The sequence below is a fragment of the Lycorma delicatula genome, chromosome 8, assembly GCF_047948215.1.
Source record: "Lycorma delicatula isolate Av1 chromosome 8, ASM4794821v1, whole genome shotgun sequence".
Taxonomy (NCBI): domain Eukaryota; kingdom Metazoa; phylum Arthropoda; class Insecta; order Hemiptera; family Fulgoridae; genus Lycorma; species Lycorma delicatula.
In genome coordinates, this window is record NC_134462.1 from 99,827,249 (window position 1) to 99,851,260 (window position 24,012).

The window sequence follows — 24,012 nt, forward strand, 5'->3', positions numbered from 1 at the left end:
GGTAAAATCATCTGCAAATGCTAGGCAGATTATTTCTAATTCTTTAATTATTGATTTTTTTTATATAAGTTTTTATATAAGTTTTATATAAGTTTCATTAATAATTTTATTTTGCATCATTCATTATTGCCATTTTTTATCTTATTGTAAATTTAGAAAAAAAAAATTGATTAGATTTATCCAAATACGTGTAATAAATTTGTTTTTTTTTTTTTTACTCTCTGTGTAAGAAAATAAAATATTTTAAATAAAAATTTCATAATAAAATTATAATGATTTAGAAGAGATTTATTTTTTATGGTGTAACATAAAATTATTATTGTAATCTATTTCTACTCTCAAATAGGAAAAAAAAATATATTAGTACCAAAATTAATCCATATTTTTACATCCTTGTACGAAGTAAAGGAAATATTATGATCGTGAAAAACTTTGGTTTTCAGATTTCAATGGAAATATCCATTTTGACCACCATTTCCAATCCATTTTGACTAGTTTTGGCCTGATGTTTGTACATATGTATCTTGCATAACTCAGACGATTAGCCGTAGGATGTTGAAATATTGGATTTAGGACTGTAACATATAGTTGTGCACCTCTGTTTTTGATTGCAATCGACTAGACCAAAAGTATCCAAAATCCAAAAAATTTGGATTTTTTTTTAACTGAAAATTTGTAATTTTTCTTAACTGCAGTAATAAGCTCTCATGAGAGATTTCCAACAATATATCATTTATTTTCATTGGTTCCAGAGTTATAGCCAAATAAAATTTTAATTAATGAAATATTTTGATCTATGAAGGGGAAGACACATTGGTTCAGTCCAACTTCATCTCCTTTTTTTAACTTTTTTTTAATATAAATATAGTGATTTATTAATAATTTTTCTCATTAAAAGAAAAAATTACAATAAATAATAATTCAATAATAACAAGTTAGTATTGAAATAAAATTTCATATACTTTTCATTTTAAAAAAATGTGTACATGCAATTTAATAGGCATACACGGAAGTCATGTAGAGTTGACATCAGATTTTTTATAGATAGATTAATAGATGATTAAAGTAGTATGTTTTTTATAAGAAAATATTGTACAAATGCATGTATGAATGTTGAATTAACACAGTGTAGCTGTTGATTTAATATTTATTTTCCTGTATTATGCTAAAAAAAATTTGTGTATGAACATACTATAAAAATATCATATATATAAATATACATTTAGGTAATCACTGAGTAATTTAATTGTGCATTGAATTTCTATGTTACTTCAGTAAATATTGTATGTTAATAAGCAATAATAAACTTTATAGATAAAAAGAATTTTTAATACTTACTTTTTAATTTTTTTCAAAATTATTTATTATCTTATAATTGCATGTATTTTCTAAGTAACATAGTTGTATGTAAAATATATTTTTAAGCCTTTTTATATATTTAAGTTTGAAAAATGCAGGTTATGTTAAATTTAATTATTAAAATTTGGCGACAATATTTTAAAATAAATTAATAATAGATTTATGATTAACCTAATTTATTTCCATTATTTTTTGTATTATACTTTATGAATACCACATGAATGTTTTAGGAAAATGTTTATTTTGGTATCTTTAATGTTCATTTTTTTCTTTTAAAGAAAATAAATCTGTTAACATAGTGCATAAATTTATCAACTGGAAGTTGAACCCTATCTTTTACAAAAGCTTTACTGCATTGGAGTTGCATTATGCTTCATATTAGTGATGTTATAAAATTTTCATTCATTTAGCACAATCTTTAATTTTGAGAAATGCCAGAAATCTCATTAGGCTCAGTCGGGCAAATAAGAGGGATGACCTAATTATTCAGTTTTTTCCCAGAAACTCTCTCGTTAGGAGCTCACCATGACTTGATCATTCTTATGATGAATTATCCACTTGTCACGCCATAAATTAGTCCTTTTCTTAAGAACAAATTCTCATAATATTCTCAGCATTATTAATCTTTTTATCTTAATCAACCACATGTACACACACACTTAATTATATTTATCAGACCTTACCAACCTCGCATACTATCAGTAATTGCATTTTTCATTTTTGTTTGCTCACCTCTGGTGATATTATTCACATCTTCTCAGTTATCTTTGTATCTGTTATGCTGCTTTTAACAGTTACAACATTTCAGTTTTGTTGATTTTTCTCGCAAAATGTCATGTTAATGTACTGCTCTCAATTTTTATAATTTATTTTTATATTAAAGATTATATGCACATCTGTATTGTTTTCAGAATATGGTAATAAGTGGTTTTATCAGTTTATGCATACATTAATTAAAACATGCATATGTTATATTACTGATGGGATTCCTATCAAATCACCAAACAGATGATACTACATGTCTAGTTCGGGAATTAAATTGTTACACATATATTACAATGAACATGAACATTATACAAGATATTTTCTACACCTACCTGTATGTATAAAAGTTTACTGATTAAGGTACTAAATTTACATTTGGATGCCCCCTCCCCCACATTCAACAAATAGTGCATCACTGTTTGTAGAAATTACTTTCTTAATTGCGGTAGACGTACAACATTACTGTATATGATAGACATTTTCAGCAACATGATGTTATCAAGACCACTTTTGAAATTTTGAGAATTAGATAGTTGGAAAATCAGTCTTATATGTAAATTTACTTTAGTTAAAAATTTTTGATTAATTAAGGATTCACTACCCTGATATTGAATTGGGCAAGATCATTTAAAATAACTAAAATGTCTGGTAATCAATGTCACTTGGTAATCAATTAGCCATTCAAACTAGAACACAGAGATTTATTATTTTTTTAACATAAACAGACCCTGTAATTTACTTCTTTTTTTTGTAACTTTTTTTTAAGTTAGGGCTAATGACATGATATCTGGATAAAAGTACAGATTCAGATCTTAGGTAGTAATCAAGAAACAAGTTAATAATCAGACTGCAAGCAGCAGTCAAGGGATCATATGCCAAAATTTTACTTTAAGGTTACACATAATTAATGCCTCTTAGGTAGTTAAGATACCTTCAGCTGATATTTGTCCATGGGATGGAGAAAAAAACACTTTTCTTGTTTTGTCTTTCTGGACTCAGGCACATTCTTGTTCTAATTATATACTGATCTCATTATATTAGTAGGTCACTTTGGTTATTTATTTGAGCAGTTTCATTAATGGGTAAACTATTGTGTTAGGCCTACCTCCTTTTATTGTATTCTGTCATTAACAAAGCCCTCAGTAACCAGAATTTTCCAGAAAAGGTATGCGCTGGAAAAGGTAAGTTTTTTTTACCTATTATTAAAATTGTGCTATTTGTTTACTTTACTTTTTAAACAAATTAAGGTTTGTTAATTTGATACCAAGATACCAGCATCAGCAATGGTGATGCTGGTGAAACACAGGAATTTTCAATATTTTTTTAATATGAGAGAAACATGTTATTGTTTTAAAGAAATTGATGGTCATTAATATAATCTTAAGACAGTGAGATAAATTAAATTAAATTAATTCTATTTTTCTAAAAAGCAAAGTTTGTTTAAAAAAATAAAGTTGAATAAATTTATTCTAACTCTTGATTACTAGATGTTAATTTACCAGACCTTATTTAAACTTAGACTTACCAGACTTATTTAAGAAATTGAACCAGCTATGGTAGATTGTTTAATCTTTCATATAATTATGACTAATTCTCCAACGAATCAAATTTACAAATTTTTGAATTGTTCCCATCAATTCAACATACATTTAATAGAAAAAACAATATCTGATACCCATCTACTATATTAGATCAAGCTTTGTGTACCTGGAAAATATATGATAGGAAGCCATCAGTCAAATACAATAAATCTTTTTAAAATCTTTTCTTGTGTTAATTTTTACTATTTATTTATATTATTTTTCTAAAATCAATCCTTTTGAGAATCAAATTGTTTTTATTATTGATTTTAATTTTGACTTTTTAATTTAATTTTATTAAACGACTTCATATTTTTTATATATATGCTATTTTTAATTTTAATTTAATTTAAAACAAATTTTGATTAAAAAATTTTTAATTTTAATTTCTGTTTTGATTTTAATTTGGTAAAGATCTTTTAACAATTTTAATGTGTAATTTGGTACAAGTGATTTGAAAAATTATATAGACCAACTGATGATGTAAGGGACTTGCAAAAGCGCTCTTGCTTGCATTATGGAATAAGGTAGGTGTCATCCTATTTTATTTTGTTATTCTGTACTTAGGTAGATCGGACTAATATAATTATTTACCTTAAACCCATATTTACTTTAAACCCATAGAGTTGCTTTAAACCCATATTAAAAAAAAAAACCAATAATAATAAATAAATAACTGACATGGCATCTGCATTCTAGATAAGTTCCTAATTCGTAAGGTATTAAATATTGTTAAAGTAAATCATGATAGATCATTAAATTATTTTCATATTAATGTATGACAAATTAATTACATGGTAATATTATTTATTAATTAGAAAGATTTCTTACCATCTTATAATTGTAATAATCATGTTTAATTTAATAATAAAGATATTTTCTTTTATTATTTATTATAGAATGCAATTAATAGCCTTTATAGAAATTTATAAAATTAAAGTTATGAAAGAGGAATGTTATTTTTAAAGAGATATAATGTTTTATATAAGAATATTTCTGAAACTGTTAATTTATTCATTATAATTATGTAAAAATTGTAATTACGAACATTATAATAATCATTCGTTATAGTAGTTATATTTAAAAGTAAAAAATATAATGCTCGGTAATGATTTTTAATTAATAAATTAATATTTATAATATTAACTAGATTCTGTTATAAATGCCTTTTTTGACTTAAATAACTGAAATAAAATTTATTAAAAGAGTATTATTTATTATTATAATATACCACTATTAAAGTTTTTCAACCCAGGGAAGCTTACAATTTTGTGATGTATTTAGCTTTGTATTTCATTTGAAGAGAAATGGTTTTGGTGTTAATATTTTTAATATTCATAATATATTACTATTGAGTGTAAGTTGATAAATTTTTGTTTTTTTATGTTAAATGCACATGTGTGTTGTAATGGTTAGTTATATTTCCTGATTGTGTAAATTATAATATTTTTATTAGCATTTATGTATATAAACATCTGCACTTACTTTAATCATTATTAATTTTTTGTTGTCATTATAATGATATTCTTACCATTAATTACATTTATTTTTTAATATTATTGTTGTCAGAGGTTTACCCATGAATTTGTAGCAGTTGATTTGCTGTTCCTGGACCCAGCTCTTATCTTGCATACTGCAACTTATTTTATTTTCATTTGTTTTAAGATAATAAAACTAAGGGTGATTATAGTGTTATAACTAGCTTGTTGATATTTTGTGTAGTCTAATATTTTTCTTAATTTCATTATAAGTTGTATATTTAGATATACATTTTAACATAGATGTACAGAAAAAAGAACACATCTTGAAACCACAGTAATGTATTAACAATAGGGGGTTTTATGGTTCAAAGCTCTGATCAAGGCCTTATTAGGCTGTGACTGAAACTGGTCTTATATGAGTTGTCTGCTTTTTAATATTAATCTTTTTTCTTTTTTTTTTTTTTTTTTTTACAAAATATTACCTGAAACCTCTATAAGTGTTCTCGTCAATTTTTGTGGGTATAGTGTTTTCTCTGGCTTTTACCCGAAAAGTTCTGGGTTTCAAACCTTATCAGGCATGGCATTTTTAACTCTTTAGAAAATTTATTTGGCATATATAAAAAATAGAAATTAACTATAATTTTATATGCGGCAGTTATTTTTAAATAAAAAACTAAGTAAATTTTAAGATATTTTTTCATTTATAAAATCTACATGAAAGTCACAGGTTTGCATATTATAATATATAAGAAATTAATTTAATTTCTGATTTGTTCACACTATGTGTAAAAAATCTTAAAAAATCTACAGGAAAGCCTGCCCTTCCATGTAAGTTATTCACTTATATGGGTATTAAAATAATTTCAATTTTTGAAATTATTTTAGTTGATTTGAAATCAATATAGTTGTTAGTTTTATTATTTATTATTAGTTGTTAACAGATTAAGTTATTTTATTGTTTATTTCAATTTTATGGTATTTATTATTAGATTCATAAGTCATTTCCATTATTTACAGATAAAACAAATAATTTTTTTATATGTTATAATTAATAGATGGTATATTTATTAATATTACTTATGGCTGGTACAATTATTTTGTATGTCTGTATAGATTAATAGTATATGATTACTTATTAATATGTTGTTAATTTATAAAAATATCTGCATTAACATAAAATATAATTTTTGATTAGTATATATATATATATATATATATATATATATATATGTTGTATATAGTATTACATCTTTGACTTCATTATTTTTTTTACTTAGTATTTTTTTCATTTTTTGTTTGATGTACTTTGGTTAGAATGAGTTATTAATTTTTTTTTTTTATTTTATTGTTAAATGGTATTTTTATTTTAATGTTAAATGGTTAATGGTTTTATTAAAAAGTTTCATTGTTGGTCATCCTGTGTACCAGTTCACATGACCAAACTTGTTAGTCAGTAGTTAAAATGAAAAACAGAAATTTTAATAAAAATAAACAAAATGAATTATATAATCATATAATGCATTTATAAAAGCAATTTATCTTTTGTTCTTATCCTTTATAAAGGATTCTCCCCAATGTTTGAAAAATTGAAATTACCTTATTATTTGTTAGCTTCACTATAAGTACTGTGAAACAAAATTCTGAGACTTTGTTTTATCTAATTCAAAAATAAAAGTTTCTGGAATCGAATCATTTTCAAATAAAATGTATACCACGTTCATTTTGTTTGAGTAGTTCATATGATTTTGGATAATTGCACCTTTTTGATCTCTTATTTCTGTAATGCTTGGAACAACTCATAAATAATTTTCTAATATAAAAAAATCAAAAAATCTACTGATTTGAATAAAGAATAGCAGTTTTAAAATTAAAGTGTGTATTAAAGATATGACACCACTGTTTGAAGCCATTTAACCTACCATTTTAAACATAAGTCCAATAACAGGCATTGGTATGAATTTGAGGATGACTATTTTTAAAGAGGAACATCTTAAAGAAATTTTAAAAGTAAGATTTTCAATGATATATAATTTCACATGTGTTTAATGTAGAAAATGGGATTTTCTAATGTTCACTTCCTAATGGGATTTAAGAGTAATTGTTGCTATTTGGGCATTTTTATGATCTAAAGGTGGCTTATGTTTGTGTGATTTTCTTATTTTTAAATTTCAGTCCTCCATAAGAAAAAGTCCTGTAATTATAAACCTTCCAGATATTTTATTGAAACACAGCTTCATTCCAAATCATTTGATTTTTTAATACAGGTAGACTTATTTTTATTACATAATTTAAAAATAAAATATTTATTGAGATTAAATTTACTGTTTAATTAATTAAATTTTTAACTCAATTGTTCTTTTATTTGTACAAAACAAAAACTTTGCTAACAAAATTATGTAAAAAAATTTTGATTTATTGAAAAATATAAAAACAAAAGTATCCAAGATTCTAATCAGAATTTAAATCATTTCTTTTTTGTTTAAATATTCAGTTATTTTATATCCTTGGATGCATTGGATCGTTTTTTAGAGGGATTTTTACTTTTTGCCCTTCTTGTTAAGTATATTTTTATTTTTTTAAATAATAAAAGATCTTATATCTTCCTCAAAAAAAGGAAGATATCGTTTAGGATTATCTAAATATATTATCATGAACTGATTGTAAAGAAGTTTTTTAGAAGCCATTTATTTGCGATTCTACCAGTACATTAAACAGTTTTTATACCATTATACATATATTCTAAATATATATTTTTATACAGTTGCTCAAAGCGTTATATTTATTTGAATATAAATTCAGTTTTAATATAGCACTTCAATTCCTCTTAACAATATTGGTATCAATATAATATCGTAACTAAACTGCCAAATTCAGGAATTTTGTTTATCTATCTCTTTTTATTATACCGTTTATAGTCAAGTATTTTTTATTCATTTTAAATAAATTTTCTGTTTTTTTGATAAGTTAATACAAAAAACAACTGGGCTGGTCTACTGGTAAACTCATCATTGTAAATCAGCTGATTTCGAAGTCAAAGTTCTCAGGTTCCTTCCTTTTTTCCTGTTTAGCCTCCAGGAATCACCTTCAGGTATTACTTCAGAGGATGAATGAGGATGATATGTATGAGTGTAAGTGAAGTGTAGACTTTTACAGTCTCAGGTCGACCATTCTGAGATACGTGATTAATTGAAGTCCATCCACCAAAGAACACCGGTGTCCATGATCTAGTATTCAAATCCGTATAAAATTAACTCGGGTTCAAATCCTAGTAAATTTAGTTGCTTTTATTCAGATTTGAATACTAGATCGTAGAAATTGGATATCAGAGTTCTTTGGCGATTGGTTTCAATTAACTACATGCCTCAGGAATGTTCAGCTTGAGTTTGTTCAAGACTGCATGTTTACTGGTACAGTTACATTACAGTGATAAGTTGTTTATAACTTTAATTGTTGATGCGACTATAATTAAAAGTATTAAAAAAAAATAGTAATAATGTTACTTTTTGTCACATATTGTTTAATAAATAGAAGAAATTTAAATCTAGAACTTTACACATTTGTAATTAATAACACTGTTTATTATGTTTTTTCTCAGAATTATATTATTATTGTTATTTGAACAAATTTTCTTTAAATACTATGCACATATTAATTTAATATACTAAATATTTATTAAATTGTTTTATCAGTATTACTTGTAATCTGTAAACAGAATTATTTGTTATTGAAAAACAGGTCTGTATCACTGAATGAGGTAATAATTTTATTGTAAAACGATAATTTACTATACTCTAGTTCTGTTTTAATTTTTTTAAATAATATTTGATTAACAATTATTGTATTTAAACAATATCTCATAAACACCAGTGCATAAATATTGATACATTGATTGAATTTTTAACTAATTTCAAAAAAAGGAGGAGATTCTTAAATTGACTTACCTTTTTTTACATGTCTTAAAGCCTTACTCTTACAAAATGGTCAGATTTTGATGAATATTTCTTTATTTTGTTAAGGAAACTTCTCTGGTGGTCCCAATATAAGTATTTTATAAATAATTTATGATGGAAAATTAAAAATTCCCTTCACTCGTAGGCTTATTTACAATAATAATTTTAACTTTGAAGGTTAATAGTTTTTTAACTTAAATTCTTCTTGTGTTTTAATTTAATTTAAGAATTATTATTATTGGAATTCCTATTGGGTTTAAAATAAGAAAAGATTTTTAATTGTTTGTTTATTATTAATAGGTTTTAGTGTAATGTTTTGGTTATATGTTATTTTGGTATTCAAGATATTTCTATACAAAATTCATGGAAATTAATTGAAAAGTTAATGTAAAGAAATAGCACATATTCCACACTCCCGCATTCCAGAAAGTCTTACTTATATCTTGACAAAAGTCTCTTTACATAATTTTTCTTCATCCCTTTTGTTCTTTTGTACCAATTGCAAATGGTTTTTCTTATCGGCAACATTTTTTGCAAGCCTATCAATATTTAAGATAAAAAATAAACTAAAAACTTAAAATAAAATTTACAAAAAATAAAAAAATAATTATTTTCAAATTCTATTTTAAATTTCACTTTTTTGAAGTTGATGCCAAATTTAGTTATAATTTTAATTTGTTGCCAACTTTAAAAATTTGAAATTTAATGAAAAATTGGAAAGAATTAACATTTATTTTTTTAATACATTTTTTAAATGCATTTGTATGTTTTATTTTATTTTTTAAGTTTATTTTAATTATTTGATTTTACATGAAGAAATCTCTACTATATTCATTATTTTTCACCTACTGTAATAACTAATATAAAATTATTCTGAAAAATGTATATAGAATTTATGTACAAAGTATAGTCTATTTATGAACCAAGCAGAACAGTTACTTATAAATATTAATTTTTTTATTCACCTGTGGAGTGTGCTAGTAGAATTAATATTCATGTGTTCAAATCCGCTGGATTGATCTAGTGGTGAACTCATCACAAATCAGCTGGTTCTGAAGTCGAGAGTTCTAAGGTTCAATGCCTAGTAAAGACTGTTAATTTTATACGGATTTGAATACTAGATCATGGATACGGTGTTCTTTTATTCAATGTACTTCTTGTGAAAAATTAAAATTTACAATATGACTTACCATTATACTTTAATTACGGGTCTTTTAATTTGTGTTTAAATAATCCGAAGAACTGAATTTTTCTTTAATTTGTATACATCCACGCACATGATACAGTGAAATCGTACGTATATTGTTAAATTATTACCTCATTTATTTACAATAAAAAAAGATTAATTAATTTTTTTTCACCACATACTTTTATTAAAGAGTTAACAACGCATTTGACCGTAGTTTAAAAATGTCAGGGTTTTATGTGTTTAGCAGGTCACTGAATATATATTTTTTTATTCAATTTACTCACTAATAATTTTTTTTTTTTTTAGTAATAGATGAAAGGCTATATTTTATCAGAAATAAATTTGATAATTAATGTATAGTTATATTTGTAGTTCCTATTATTATAATTTACTGAAAATTAAAAATATTGTGAAAAGTGTTTCATTTGAAAAGAAACACTAAAATTTAATACTTTAATGTAATGAAAAAATTACATAAAAAATAACTGTATGAAAAATTATTTATGTTAATAGATAATAAATTCATATTTAACTTATGGTTTTTAGCTTACCAAAAATTGATTATACGTATAAAGTAAGGTATAATAATAACATGCATGTATTAATATAAAGATGAATAAGAAAAGAAAATTTTCATTATTTTTGAGTAGTTTGTTTTCTGTTATTTATGTTTTCTTAAGTTTTTTTTAATTTATAATAAAAAATTCTTGATTATTTTGAATCTACTGTTATTTCTAGCTGTAAGTTTTGGGATTTAAATTAACCTGAAGACCTTTTCCACTGTTTTTTTAATTTTATGTAATTGTCACTTTACTAGGTTATATGTTGATTTTTGAAGTTTGTTCCAGATTTCAGTATCAATAATGCAATTAAACACTTAATAAGTGCAGTTGTAATAGGATAGCTGTAGTAAAAGTAATGTCTTATTAATTATTTAACATTAAGGTGCTAGTTTAAAAAAAAAAATCTAAGAACAAATTGTTTTTTTTATTGCCATCTAGTTTTTGAACCATTTTAGAAAAAAAATTGTCTTTTTACACAGGTTTAACTAAGTGGATAGCTTAACATGCAGTATTTTTATGAAAATTTCATTTCAATTGAAGAGCTCAAAAAAAATTACTCAATATCTAAACATATTTTTTTACAAGGTGGAGGAACTACATTTACAGGAGCCTAAGCAGTGTCGGGCTCGCTAGCAGGTTCCACAAGATGTTAATAAGTGCATATATGTTCCTGCACACTACCGACTAAACCTCCACCCCTGGCTATCCGCCTCCCTGGCATAGCTTAAAGAAGCATTACTTCAGGAACGGGGAAATCGTCCAAACCCACAGTTATACTCCAAAGTAGCTATAACACAAAATACAATACATCATAATATACACCTAGGATCATACATACTTACAACAAGAAGCAGCGAAGACCTATAGCATCAATGTACACTATACTCAAACAATAATATCAACAGGAAATAACTTCAATCATTGTAATATAAAACATCAAAACAATAAACACCATAGTTGATGCTGTAAATACATACGTATTTACAACAGGAAGCAGCAAAGACCGGCAGCATTAATACACACTATATACAAACATCAATAATAGTAATAAAATCAACAATATAATATATCATAATATACACCATTGATCATATAACAAAGTACATTCTTACAGCATCAATACATATAAAGCAGTCATGATCAGGCACCCTTGTGCACAATTTATATCTAACAAGAGAACATAATGATACAATTAGATACAGTAGCAAAACTTAATGAATACAATACTACAAGTACAGTGAAATAAACAGTAATAACATAATACACAAAAATCATAAAGCAAGCAAAAAAAAACTGTAATACTGTGATGCAATCATCAGACAAGGTGACAGACTGTCCATGGTTTCATCGTGTCCAGGCGATCACCTTAAAAAGTGTGAATGTGTCTTTATATTGGTTTAAATTTTACTGGATTTCGTATTCTGATTTGATAGTTACTGAAGTAATTCGCAAAGCCAGGGAAAGATATGTATAATCTGCGATACTGAAGATTGAACGTGTGTTGGTCATTGGTTTAATTTTTATCCGCTTTCGTATTCAGATTTTATGGTATTTGAAGAAATCTGCTAAGACGGTGAATGGTAAGTGAATTCGCTGATAGTGAAGCGTTCTCTGATCGTGTTTTCTACGGTGTAATTTTTATCGAGTTTTGTATTATGATTTGATAGTAATTGATATAATCAGTGAATGCAGTGAAAGGTAAGTATAATCATCGATATTAAAAGTGAACGTTTGTTGGTCAGTGATTTAATTTGTATCGCCTTTCCTATTCTTATTTGATAGTTAATGAAGTAATTTGCGAAGACGGTGAAATTTTCCACACTTCACTATCACAGATTTCAATTATCATATACGTCCTTCGCAGATTATTACAGTAACTATCAAATAGGAATACGAAAGTCGATAAAAATTAAACAATCGATCAACACAAGTTCACTCTTAAGTATCATAAATATGCTTAACATTCAAAGCCTTCGCAGATAATTTCAGTAACTATCGAATTAGAAAACGAAAGGATTAAAGCGATCATTAAACGTAATCATTATAATATGATAAAAATTAAAGCGATGACCACCATCTATTAAATATAACAGATATTTTACCATTCACCGTCTTAGCATTCGCCCTATTCTAAGATCATTTCAAATACTATAAAATCCGAATACGAAAGCCGATAAAAACCAATGACCAATACAGGTTCACTCATAAATATCGAAGATTATACTTATCATTCTACGCATTCGTCAATTATTTCAGTTACTATAAAATAGGAATACGAAAGCCGATTAAAATTAAACCAATGACCAACTCACGTTCATACTTCACTATCAGAGTATACACTTACCATTCACCGCCTTTGGCGATTATTTCAGTAACTATCAAATCAGAATTCGAAAGGCGATAAAAATTAAAGCAATGAAATCACAAATTCACGCTTCACTATCACACAATTCACTTATCATAAACCGCCTTCGCAGATTATTACAGTAACTATCAAATTGGAATACGAAAGTCGATAAAAATTTAACAATCGATCAACACAAGTTCATTCTTAAGTATCATAGATATGCTTAACATTCAACGCCTTCGCAGATAATTTCAGTAACTATCGAATTAGAATACGAAACCATTAAAGCAATCATTATAATACGATAAAAATTAAAGCAATGACCACCAACTCTTAACTATCTCAGATATTTAAACATTCACCGTCTTATCATTCGGCCTATTCTAAGATTATTTCAAATACTATAAAATTCGAATACGAAAGACAATTAAAACCAATGACCAATACAGGTTCACTCATAAATATCGAAGATTATACTTATCATTCTCAGCATTCGCTAATTATTTCAGTTACTATAAAATGAGAATACGAAAGCCAATGAAAATTAAACCAATGACAAACACACGTTCATACTTCACTATCAGAGAATAAACTTATCATTCACCGCTTTTCAATGGAAGGTCGAGACAATACCACTTTGCCAAGGAAATCGGTAAATCAACACCTCAATGAGTGTTAACTACTAGAGTGGCATCACAAAATAGTTAACGATATATAACGATAACGATATATAGATATCGATGCATAGTTAACTATAAAGTAAAAAATAAATGCGATTATACTCCATATTATTTAAAAATATAAACACATGAAATAATGCTAAGGTAAATACGTTCAAGATATTAAACATAAATAAATAACTACAAAATAATTCATGAAATACCGGGTATACTAAAAAGAATATCGGGGTTTTAATTTATTATAATATCTCTTGGATAAGATTTACAATGTTGATTTAAGAGCAAAAAGGTCAGTTTCAGTTTCACCCGTGGCCGTACATTGACTCCTTATCTTGATTGAAATAATATTTGAATCGCCTTCAAAACATTTTCTGTCAACTATTAGAATTTAATATCCTAATGAAACTATTAGATTAAGCTACAATTATTTAGGTGAAATATGTACAAAGTATTTCAGATGAATTACGTTATTTTCAATGAAAAGAGAAAATTTAATTAACCGATATTTTATTTCTTTTTATATAGTGTATCCTAATTAGAAACTGTTACTGTTAAAGCAAGCTATTAAAACGATAGACAAGTTATTTCTCCTCAGACGTGTTTTTAGGTGGTTCACCTTTTGATTTGGGTCAACCAAAACGACTCAAAATGTACTTGTTTAATTTATTTTACTTCGGTTACACTCCCACGCAGCCGTTAAGACAGAAATCTTAAATAGTCACACCACTTATCAGTAGCCATCATCAGACGCACGAGCAGAGTGTCTCCAGCCTCATCGTACCCAGGCAACCCCCACACGTACGGGGGGCTCCCTAGGCACTCACCCGAGGACCTGTCCGCCCCTGCGCCCTCCGACGCCATTCTCCTCTGCGGGACTCCTTATATAATTGGAGTTTCCTCATGACCGTCAGTCCACAGTCTTCCACTGTGCCTCACCTTGTAATAAGGACTCGTAGGATACCTTCAGGACGAAACATGTACTCACGTCTCAGGTTACCGAGCATCTCTCTACGCTCTGTGGCGAATCGCGGACACAATAAGAAAACATGTTGGGGGTTCTCTTCCACCTCGCAATCCGGACAATTTTCAAATTGATCGAGCCCAAATCAATACAAATACGACCTAAATCCCCCATGAGCCGCTAGGAATTGCGTTAACTCAAAACTCAGCGTGCCATGGGTCCTGGGGCACCACGCCCTGATGTCCACCTACCCTTCGTAGGATAGGTGGGTCCACCTACCCTTCGTGGCCCGATCCCATCGCTCCTGCCATGTTTGTGCGATTTCTTCTTCTAATTCTTCAACAAAACGCTTCCTTTCCTCTAATGGAAGTGTTCTCAGTTCCCTAGTTCTGCTACGTCGCATTATCATCAAGTCTACAGGAGGGAATCCAGCAATCACCTCAACTGCCTCCCTGACACCGTCCTAGGCGGCCGCTACTCTTATGCAACACCTCCTATGGATGGATTCCAATTTACCCCTGTACTTGACAAATCTAACAACGACCGCCCACAACTCAGTGCCATATAGCAGGATTGAATAGACCACACCAGTAAGCAATTGCCTCCTATGTTGGGAGGGCCCTCTTGTTTTTGGGAGTATGCTACCAATAAGCCTCCTCGTTTTCTCCGCCTTCTCACAAGTCCGGAGTACGTGAGTACTAAATCTTAGTCTGGAGTCAACCCAGATTCCCAAGTATTTTATAGCCACCTGAGACAATTTCTCTACTATCAAGCATCAGAGTTGGCCTCCTCCTGGCGGCAGAGATCACCACCATCTCCGTCTTTTCAGGAGCCAACTCCAGTCCTACCCCAGCCATCCACTCACTAATCCTTGTATACGACTCAGTTATTTTGCCTACAGCCTCAGACCTTACCTCTGGGAGTAATTCGTCCCCCGAGAGGAAGAGCCATCAACTATGTTCAGAACTTCTTGTGGACACCTCATAACTGCAGCGATACTTGACGAGCCTAACGATACCCTTGACGATACTTGATGTTGTTAATAATGTAATCTTTAAAGAGATGTTTCAAAAGATTGGAAACTGGCACGTCTGGTGCTTATTAAAAAAGAGGTCAATAAGTAATTGATAGGTGAAGCTTATCCGGAGAACAGTACGGAATCAGAAAGCAGCGATCTGCGGTTTACGCGATAACAAGAGTTATGGAGCAGGTAAATGCAGCAGCGGCCGACACAGTAGAGAAATTCTGCTGATAATTAAGGTAGAAATACGCATTACATTTAACAGCACCTCTTAAGGTGCAATCTTGGATTCGCTGGTTAGAAAAAGGTACCATCTGCCTCGTAAGGATGGTGCAACAATACTTGACGAGGAGAGAAATGCAGGTGGTATCAAGACAGGGAGAAAAGGCCATCGTGGCTATGGATCGGGGAGTACCCCAGGAGTCAATACTGGGCCCTCTGCTCTGGAACGTGGCCTACGACGACGTTCTGAGAACAAGGATGCCATGGGGAGTGGACTGACGACCTTGCCATTGTTGTCAGTGCACGGACTGTGGAGGAGGTCAAGCATTTGGCGGAAGATGCCTTCGGCTCTCTGGTAAGAGCGATGGCGTACAAACGTTTGGTAGTGTCTCCCCATAAATCGGAAATTATATTAATGGCTGGCAGAAGGCACTTACCGACAATTACAGTGGCATTGGAGGGAGTGGAGATGACCCCCTGTAGGAGGGCCGGATGTCTGGCTCGATCGGACGAGGGGGGTCACCGCCCACGTTGAGAAGTCTGCAAGAAGGCGGAGAGGTTTACCTCACTGGTGGTCAGATTAATGGCAAATGTCAGGATCCTCAGAAGCGAGAAGTGTCCTATTGAACAAGTGGCAAGAAAGGTGGGATGCTGCAGAGACTGGTAGGTGGACTCAGTTTGATTCCACTTATTAAAACATGGATTGGCAGAAGACATGGGGAGGTGGACTTATAGACGGTCCTGTGGTTTACGGGTCATGGATTGTTCGGTGTCTACCTTCACTCTAGAGGGATTTGCGGATAGATGAGATGCCAAAAGACCGTTGGATTGGCAGGTCACACCAAAGAGGTGATGACAATTATGATGGGTTCAGACGCAGGCTGTAGACAATGCACTAGCTGGTTTCAAAAAGTGCTTGCTAAAAAGTTAGAAGAGAAAGCTAGAGCATGGGTGGTGGTTGGTCTGGAAGTGGGGGTGAAGGCCAGCTCCCAGGGATGGGCGGTAAGGGTCCAACTGGATCACCGTTGCTGGGAACACTGGAGCTCTCACAAAAGGACAGCACTGGTAGGTCTGCAGACGCACGTGGTGGCGATGCTATATCTTGAGTGGTTCTGCCACCTTGTTGTGTGAGAAGTTTTTAGTGGGTCCCTGCTTCAGCAGGAAACCCCACACACCCAGCAGTACAGGCTACTGGACATCTAGTTAATAGCGATTTTTTACAGACTTTTTATGTATTATTCTATTTGTGACATCAACATTAATTAAAATAACATTAAAATCCCTTCTACTGAATATATTTCTATGCAATTTTTAACTAATTTTTATTCAATAAATTATTAAATAAAGCAAAAATTAAGAAATGTTAGATTTAAACCTATTCTTTCCAATACTAATAAAGTAAAATAGTTTCATCAGTATTTTAATAATAAATAAGAAGGAAGTAAGAACAGATTTTTTTTATGAAACAAATTATCTTGAGTTATCATTTTTTTATATAAATTGGTTAAGTGTATCTCAAATTATGCAATAAGAATACCATTCTCCTCCACTGCTTCAAATCTACTTACATAAAATTTATATTTGGGTGTTCATCTAAGTATGAAATTCTTTTCATTCTAAAGAAGAAAATTAAGTCTTAGGATAGAGTATTAATCCCTATTGTTACATATGACCAATTTCAAACCCTTTTTGTCACACTGATGATTATAACTCTTTTAGAAAAGTTAGATAGAGAAAAAATTTAGATATCAATTTTGGTCCGACATACAAATAAAAAGACTGTGCTGTTAAATAAAAAGACTAATGCTGCTGCAAATTACTGCACACACGCCAAATTCGTGCAACCGACAGCTGTGTAATGTAAACCTTCTCTTTCAATTGTTGCCACTCCAATTTCTGCAGACATTTTAATTTGGCCGTGATCTTCATTTGGATAACATCTATTTTTTTGTTTTGTCAAAAAAATGATTGTTTTATTAGAGCAAAGAACTGTCATGAAATTTCATATGAAACTTTGTAAAACCGCTACTGAAACTTATCTTTTATTAAGAAAAAGTATATGGCAATGAATGTTTATCATGTGCATGGGTTTTTGAGAGGTTTAAGCGTTTCCAAGATGGCCGAGAAAATGCTAAAGATGATGTTCACCCCAGGTTGCCTTTCCACATCAAAAACGGAAAAAAAAATTGAAAAAATTGGTAATCTGATCTGATCTGACTGTCGGTTAACTATTTGTATGAGCTGAAACTGTAGAAATTGATAAAGCAATTGTAACATGCAAAAAGTGTGTGTGAAAATGGTGCCTAAAATTCTCACAATCGAACAAAATTAAGCTAGTGAAAATGTTTGTTCTGACACTGAATGCCATTGAAAAAGACCCAAACTTCTTCACAAGAGTGGTAACATGTGCTGAATCTTGATTTTTCACTTATGGCCCAGAAACTAAGCGTCAATCCACACATTCGAAGGCCCTAACTTCACAGAGAGCTAAAATAGCTCAATTGAGAAAATTACGCCACCGCAGCTACAGCTTTATTTAAAAATAAAGTAGTCAATCGCATTTCGGTGGAAAATGGGCCAATATAGAGTTTAACATAGATTCAAAATCAATCTCTTTATTAATTTTAATAAATGGTTATTTATATTTATTTATTTTATAAATATAATTTAACCAAACTTAACCTACGCTCGCTAACCTTGACTAATTAACAGGAGTGTTTTGATTATTTAAATAATAAATAATTGCAATAAATTTATTAAAAAATACTCAAAAAATTACGGTATTAATTAGTCAAGGTTAGCGAGCGAAGCGAGCGTAGGTTAAGTTTGGTTAAATTATATTTGTAAAATAAATAAATATAAATAACCATTTATTAAAATTAATAAAGAGACTGTTCATTTTCCACCAAAATCCGATTGACTACTTTGTTTTTAAATAAAGCTGTAGCTGCGGTGGTGTTAATACGTAAGTACCGAGCTCACAGAAGAAGACTTCCAGCACTGTTTCAAACAATGGGAAATACACATTGAGTGTTGTACGGATAGAGGAGGGGTGTATATTGAAGGGGATAAATAACTAAATATGTATAACTTAAAATATTTTACAGCATTAGTCTTGTTATTTTATAGCCACTTCTCGTACAGCTGTGAGTTAAGGCATAATTGTTTAATTGATCTCAGTTAAGCTGAATTCAAGAACTTATGTAACAGTTGTTTATCTCACTTTTACTTTTGTGCATCATTAAAATGCACTGAACAACACTACTGCATCAAGCTTTGTAAAAAATCTGGTGGAGAATCAAAACAATTTGTACGGTTCTGAAAGCTTTTGGCAATGACATTATGAGGGATATACAAATTATTAAAATGCATAACTAATTTAAAAATGGCCAAACTTCAACAGACAGTGACCAGTAGGCTTTCAACAAGAAGAATGTGGATATCAAAACAGTCACGGCTGTTTTGTATCAAAATGGACAGCTGTCAATATTGTTATCAAACAGAATGCTGTTTTATTAATAAATTTTCAGATGTATTTCAGTGTAAGAGGTGGGTCACGTGTAGAAGTCAAATGGATTGGCAAATGCATCATGCCAGTTCCACTGTCTGATTTTCACATATGATGCAGGATTTCTTGGCAGAATACTGGATTTACCAGGTTTACTAAACTATACTATACTCTCTATACATGACCCTGCATAATTTTTGGTTGTTTGGTTGAACCCAAAAGGGGCTCTATCAAAACAGAAGAGGGTATAGATAAGAAAGTGTGAATACAACTGTAGCTTTACTAAAAAAGGACTTTCAGGAATACTTTCAGCAAAGGAAGGGCTACTGGGTTGAAGTATGTAAAGTCAGAAGTGAAAAAATTGACAATTTTTTGTTGCAAAGTGTACCATAATTATTCTTATCTCAACAATTATAACAAGAATAACTGTTAAGTAAATTTTTTGTAAATGGTTTATGTGTAATCTTGTTTTCAAATTATTTCAATAAATGTTTTGCATAGCTTTTTATTTTAATGTTACACTTAAATAATTTCTCTCATTATTGTGAAAGAGAAATTAGTATTTAATGATACACATTAAATTTTTAATTCACAATTACGAATGAATGAGACAAATAAACAATAAATTCTATCCGACCTGTACGGGCCATTTTTAAACTGATTCACTAATATTGCATGCAACCAGCAAAGTTTTTGTAGAGTGGAAATTTAGATCTATTCCACATACTTACCAGATTTATCACTCTGCAATATTTTTTAGTTCTGAAATTAAAAGGGTATGTGTTTCACCATGGAACTGAAGGATGCAATGAGGTCATAGGTCAAGGAAAGACCACCAGGCATTCTTCACAGACGAAATAAGAAAAGTTGTTCAGGCAGGAGAAATGTGTAGCTGTAAATGATGACTGTGGAAAGATAAATTTAAGTTTTTGTAGCGAATAAAATGAACTTTTATGCTGTATTTGTTTCATTTGACTATTTCTTTTCATTTGCAAGTAATGAGCGACTGTGAATTACATTTCAGTCATTCATCATAAAATTACATTGTTTGTATATTGTATGAAAAATGAATAATAAATAACTCAAGTGTACTGAACAAAGGATTGATTAAACAAAAAACATTTGATAACAATCACAGGTTGTAATTTTTTTTTTAACATATTACAATAATATTAAACCATGATTATTTATCATTATAATTACACATTAATTATAAATAAAAAAAAAAGTACTATAATGTAACATTTTTCTTTTTTACTTAGAGACTGAATAAAAAAAGCAGTAATAATTTCTCGGAATATAACAAAAATTATATCTGAAAATAACAAGTTAATTAATGATAAAGTGCCTTAATATTCACAATTCAGGGTTTAAGTTCTTTTTACCATAATGGTCCCAAATTTAAATTAAATAGGACAGAGGATATTCTCAAATTATACTTAACATTTTTATTGTACTTTTCTTAAAAATTAAAATACATTTTAAATATTATTCAATGGTACAAAATAATCTAGTTGATATTATCAAAGAAAATAAACTGATATCCGATAATATAACAATAATAATTTAATAGTGTTTCATTATTACATTAACAATATTTATGAATACGGTAGAATGATCACAAATATTTCAAATATTTTTTTACTTTTGTATAATTATATTAATAAATAACTAATAAAATATAACATCAAACTTTTCATAGACAATTTGATGATAACATTAGAACAAAATGTAGATATATTTACACTTTGAAATGCAAAGAAAAACTTTGTACTCGGCATATAAAAATAATTAAAAATTTTACAAAGTGCGGTATAATCAATTCACACATAAAAAATATGATTATTTTAACGTTAATAATTAACAAGCTTTTTCATTAACATTATTTTATAACAATAATTAAATAATTGTCCTGCAGTACATAGTATCAAAAATATAGGTATAGAAACGGTAGCAACAAATTAATAAAATTTTACAACCAAGGTAACTCAATACGATTTAGAATATAAACTTTTACCGACGTACCTTACAAATTAACCACATTAACGATCAAATATTTTGTCAATAAGTGAAATACAGTATTTCACTTGCTTCAATTGGTATAATTTTTTAACTTTTAAAACTTATATGTTTTAACCAAATTAGTTTGAAAAAAAGAAAAGAAAAAGGGTTTTCTCCACTGATGGCCCATGACATTTTAGAATTTGAAAGAATTAATATTATATCATTCAAAATTTAAACGTTTAGTGTAACTCCTTCCTCTACCAGTCTGTATTACTCAAGGATAAGTTTCTTTTATTTATATAAATCATTAAAATTAAGAGCAGTTCCTGTTAATTATTAATAAGTACTAATAATTTATACTCGGAACAGATATTGTAAACCGTTAGAAAAACTAATCTAAAAAAATAACTGAAAAACTCAATCAATAGTAACAGAGTTAATGCATCAGATTTTCCTTGACAGTATATATAGTATAACCATGATCTAAAATATTAATATAAAAATATTATAACTTAACTATTTTCACATTTAAGATTTACTTATTTTAAAAGTTTCAGCTTTTAACATCATATCATACGTTTTAAAATTAAGCAGAGTAGTGTTGTCATACTTAAAAATCTATCATCAATAAAAATGTGGAAAGTAGGTAAATAAATTATTAATATATGTAAAATTTTTAATAACCAATATGATACTTAATTATGAATTTTATTTCTAATTAACCACGGTTCTTTACTATTAAGCAATTAAAATATATTTCACACACAGTGCCTAATTTAAATTAAATTTAACAGCCTGCTTTGTATGGTTAATAAAAAAAAAGAAAACCATGATTATTTTCTGAAGTAACAGTAATAAAAGTGGTGAATCAGTGCTCACTGCACAAAGGGTATTATAACCATTACATTTCTGAAAATTAAAAAAAAAATATGAAAACTATTAATCATAATTAAACACTATGTTATATAATCTGTTACTAATAAAAATTCTTAATAAAATTCATATATATCTTACAATTTTAGAGCATCTTGTAATTAAATTATATGGTGGTAACCCAATGACTAACTAAAATATACTAAAAAAACTGTCAGCAATTAACAGACACTATGAACTGTTTATTAATAAAATATTTTAATTTTTAATGAAGGTAAAATATTATTTTACTTCTCTTTCAGCTTTCTTTATTTTATTTAATAATCATATCAACAACACACGCGTGTGCAAACACATACACATCAATTTTTCATCATTTTTAAAATGGTAAATATATACCTGAAATACATCATACAGCAGTTACCATTTTATGAAATTCTCAAAACTATGAAAAAATTTAGAAAAAGAAGTCATATTATACATAATTTTTTACCTTTTGGAAGTTATGGAAAGGATTCTTAACTTGATATAAAAAAAAAAACATAACTCAAGATTTAAAATTAAATAAAAAATGGGTGTTTAAATTAATTTAAACACCCTCTTTAATGAACCATCAAGGTAGAATGTGAATGAAAAAAAAGGTTATGACAAGCAACTGACAGTTTCGACAATAATAATTTTGTAGAATTCTCAGTTACAATACTCATAATATCTAACGCTTGATTTTTGATTTCTAGTTAAGACAATTAATTTAGGAAGAGTGGCGGAAGTCAGTTGATTAAAATGATCAACTGACTTACTCTCCATAGGTCATATAATTATTTTATATTTCTAGTTGACTCGGTTGTAAATTATCTAACTTCACTTTACTAGTTAACTACTGGATGCACAACAACAAAAATATAGCAAAATACAGTAAAAAAATAAAATGATACATTTTTGCTAGTTTTTTATCACTATAGTATTGCTTTCTGCTACTGGAAAAGTAGTTCTGTTTTATGTTATAAATTAGTTTCAAATTTTAGAAAAAGTTAAAGAATGTTTAAAAAGTCACTATTTTCATTAATATTTTACCAAACGTTTTACTTACTTAAATTGCATTCTATATCTTATGTTTTAAGTAATTTTCAAAATCAGGCCTGATGACTATGCTGAATAAAATTTTTAATGAATGTATGTAAATTATAAACAGGTTTGGTTAAAAGTAAAATTTTAACCAATAATCTATCTAAAGTATCGACTTAAAATTTTGTTTAAAACATCTGTTATAGTCATCTAAAACTCATGATGGTTCTTGCATACTGCATTAAAAAATTTCTAGTAACCCATTACAATTATAGTCCAATATCAGATGCTATCAATCAATCCATGTATGTCAAAATAACCAGTCTTTCCATTTCAATGACAAGACATTCATTAGCAAATACTAATCAAATGCTGAGCATCAAATAATATCTTAAGTATTCTATTGCAAATTGATAAGAATTACACTAATAATTTACTCAAACT